Source organism: Myotis davidii, unplaced genomic scaffold (assembly GCF_000327345.1).
Source record: "Myotis davidii unplaced genomic scaffold, ASM32734v1 scaffold157, whole genome shotgun sequence".
NCBI classification, from domain to species: Eukaryota; Metazoa; Chordata; class Mammalia; order Chiroptera; family Vespertilionidae; genus Myotis; species Myotis davidii.
Genome location: NW_006288722.1, coordinates 232734 through 236685, shown reverse-complemented (window position 1 = coordinate 236685; position 3952 = coordinate 232734).

Genomic DNA, 3952 nt, shown 5'->3' with positions numbered 1-3952 from the left:
CCGGGGAGAAGGGGCCTCTTCACCAGCTGGTATTGGTCCCAAGTCCCTGCTGCTTCCCACAACCGCTCTGCTCCACGGCCCCCCGTGACTCAATAGGGTCAGTACAATCCCCAGCCTCCCCCATGAGCCCCACTGTCCCTTGGCCTCAGTACCGGCACAACGGCAGGCCCAGATGAGTCCACGGGGATATGTGTGTCTCATTCTCCACTCACCATAACTTGCTGCCAGACATCAAACTGGAAGTTGCCAGGGGCTTCTGGAAGTTTGAGTTCACACAGATGGAGTGACTTCTGGGAACAGGGTTTGTGGTAGAGGGGTCTGCTGGGAATAGGGTTTGTGGTAGAGAGGGGTCTGGGGGTGAGGAGAAGGGTCAATCTCCAGGCCACCTAAACCACTGAACTGATTCTGCTTCCCCGCTCTGAGTGACTGAACCACTTCCTGTTACAAGGGCAGCTGGGGTTCTTCCTGCCTCTGCAGTTCCCGCCCCAAAGGGGCTGGGCAGAGCAGAAACTTAGTGCTTGTCTTTTCTAACTGGCATTTCCTTGAGCAGCCTGCTACATGCCACAGCCTGGTTAGGTGCCACTTGCATTTATGGTGCCATGAAGGAGTCCTCAGGTTCCAGGAACCCACAATCAACCCATTCCTACAGCCAGTGTCTCTCCCTTCTCCCACAGGCCTCCCAGCTCCACCACCTGCCAGTCCTGGGCTGGGGATGGGATGGTGCTGAGGAGGATTTCGTGGTCCTAGGGCTCATCTCTCCCTCAGCTCCCCTAAGATCAGAGCTAACACTTCTGTCATGTTCACCATGTGCCAGATACAAAGATGAGCTTATCTAGTCTCACATCAATCCTAAGGGCATGTCTACTGCTTTCATCCCTTCTTTATGGATAAGAAAACACAGGCACTGATAGTTTACCTCGCCCAAGCCAGTGGAACTTCAGAGCCTGCCTCCCAACCATTAAGCTTTCCTATTTTCACATTGGCTTCAGGGCTGTGCCACTCAGGTGGTGATGAAGGTGGTTGAGGAAGGTGTGAAGCATCCAACTCTGTGCTGATGGTCCCTGTCTGTCTTCCTGCCCAGTCCCTGACAGCTGCTGTCACTGAGGCAAGGCCCTGGCATTGGTAGTGACTTGTCTGCTGTCAAGACCAAGACCCACTCCCAGGGCCTTGTGGTATGAACGGCCCAGCCAGCGGCTTGCTGACATGGAGGTGTACGCCGCAAGTGGAAACACCTCAGAGCGTCCCTGCCCTCTCCCGCCCATGCCAACTCCTTCATGCTTATTCCCTGGTTTATACACCTTCCCCACAAGCCTGTGCTCTGGACAAGGGCTTTTCAGAACTCAGGAGCTCAGGGAGCCTTAAGGATTTGGGTAGACAAAGTTATTTTACCCATGCAATGCCTGACCAGGGCTGGAGCTTGTGGAGAACAGATAGAGCCAGCTCTGGGCACCCAGTCCTTCACAGGGAGACCCCCCCCCCCCCCCCCCCCCCGCCGCAAAAAGAAAGGCTTTTCTATGGTAGATTGGGACAGGACCCTGAGAACCATGGGTAAGCCACTATAAAGTATAGGGCTTTGGATAGTTTCAGAACTTGTATTGCTTTTTTTAAAAAAATAAAATTTTTATTGATTACAGAGAGGAAGGGAGATAGATAGAGAGAGATAGAAACAGAAGCAATCAATGATGAGAGAGAATCATTGATCAGCTGCCTCCTGCAAATCCCCTACTAGAGATGGAGCCCAAAACCAGGGCATGTGCCCTTGACCAGAATTGAACCAGGGACCCTTTAGTCCACAGGCTGATGCTCAATCCACTGAGTCAAACTAGCTAGGGCCCTGTACTGCTGTTTTGACTCAAAATAAACCAAACCCATTTAAAAGAAGGAGGGCAGGGATGGGAGCCTGGAGGAGTGGCCGAGAAGACCTTCTGCTTCAGGCAGGAGGGGACAGGCAGGGCGAGATTTTGAAGCTTCAGTCTTTCCTGAGGCTTGGTGCCTTTGACCACAGTTGTCCCAGGCTTTTGGATTCCACTGGGTGTCTGCCATCGCTTCAGCTCTCTGTCCTGATGGTCCTGCTCTGGCTTCCTATCCCTAGTTGTTGGGGTGAGGGGTGGAGAGCAGAGGGTGTGGTCTCTCTTCATATTCTAGCCCTAACTACTTCTCATCTGTTGTTTGATTAAGAGATTCCAATTATAAACCAAATAGTATTAATTAAGGTGACAGCAAAAAAGATTGTGGATAATTTTAATTTTCCTTAGTGTTTGCATACATTATTTTTACAAACACTTAACGAAGGAAGAACATCGCGCTTATGCAAAGATTTAGTTATAAGGATATTCACTGAAATGTTGTTAAAACAGTGAAAAAAACCCACAGAACCCTAAATATCCAATAATAAGAAAAAGGTTAAATAAATTATGCAATAGAAGACTATGTAGACCCTGGCAGGGTAGCACGATTGGTTAGAGCTTGGTTCTGATACACCAAGGTTGCTGGTTCAAACCTGGGACAGGACACATACAAGAATCAACCAATGAATCTGTAAATAAGTGGAACAATAAATTCATGTCTTTTTCCCTCTCTCCCTGTGTCTCTCTCTAAAACCAATCAATAAAAAAAATGTAAAAGAGAAGACTATGTAACCATTAAAATGATGCTCTAGACCAGCGGTTCTCAAGCTGTGGGTCACGATCCCTTCACAGGGGTCACCTAAGACCATCAGAAAACACATATATAATTACATATTGTTTTTGTGATTAATCACTATGCTTTAATTATGTTCAATTTGTAACAATGAAAATACATCCTGCATATCAGATATTTACATTACAGTTCATAACAGTAGCAAAATTACAGTTATGAAGTAGCAACGAAAATAATTTTATGTTTGGGGTCACCACAACATGAGGAACTGTATTAAAGGGTCGCAGCATTAGGAAGTTTGAGAACCACTGCTCTAGACCTATATTTATTTATATTACAAGTGTTTTTCATATTTCAAGTGGGAAAAAGGCAGGTTAGAAAACAACATGTACCATATAATCACTTAAGAAAAATCTCTTCCAGTACTATGAGTTCTCAAAAGCTTCCTATAGCAGAAAACTTAAATGCTATATAAAACACAACAAATACATATTTTTAAAATTCCTTAGTAAGAGCCCCCAAATAAAGGTAATCTACCAAGAGCATCCCCCTGAAGCTAACAATACAAAACAAAAGATAAATGGTAAATAAATGGAGAGGTCAACTAACTAGAAACCTAGAGCTTTAGGGACTGGGTAGGAGTATGGAAGGTTGGGGAGAACCAGACACTACCAGTGATGGCGAACCTATGACACGCATGTCAGAAGTGACACGCAAACTCATTTTTTTGGTTGATTTTTCTTTGTTAAATGGCATTTAAATATATAAAATAAATATCAAAAATATAAGTCTTTGTTTTACTATGGTAGCAAATATCAAAAAATTTCTATATGTGACACGGCACTAGTTAAGTTAGGGTTTTTCAAAATGCTGACTTGCGGAGCTCAAAAGGTTCGCCATCACTGCACTAAGCCCTAGGGTTGAGGAGGACGGAAGAGCTAAATGTGAGACACCATCTTCTGCCCAAAGCTGGGACCGTTATAAAGGTTACATTCTTAGTGCAAAGAATAAAGTCCACCTGCTTACAGAGGGAACCTACAAGGAAAACTGTCTAGGCTGCAGCACTAGATGTTAAAATCAATAAAGATGTTAGTTACCATGTAGAACTGCTCTCGTTCCCTTTGATTAAATAAACCATACACTGGAAAATTTAAGTAGCCCAGATTATTAATGCCCCCTAGAGTCCAACAGGTGCAAACTGAATCCTCCTTAGAGGAAAGCAGCCTCAATCCAGGCTTCTGGTTTAAATTTAGCCAAATTTAAATTTACAAAAATATTACTAAATATATAAGGATTCAAATCATCATGATGT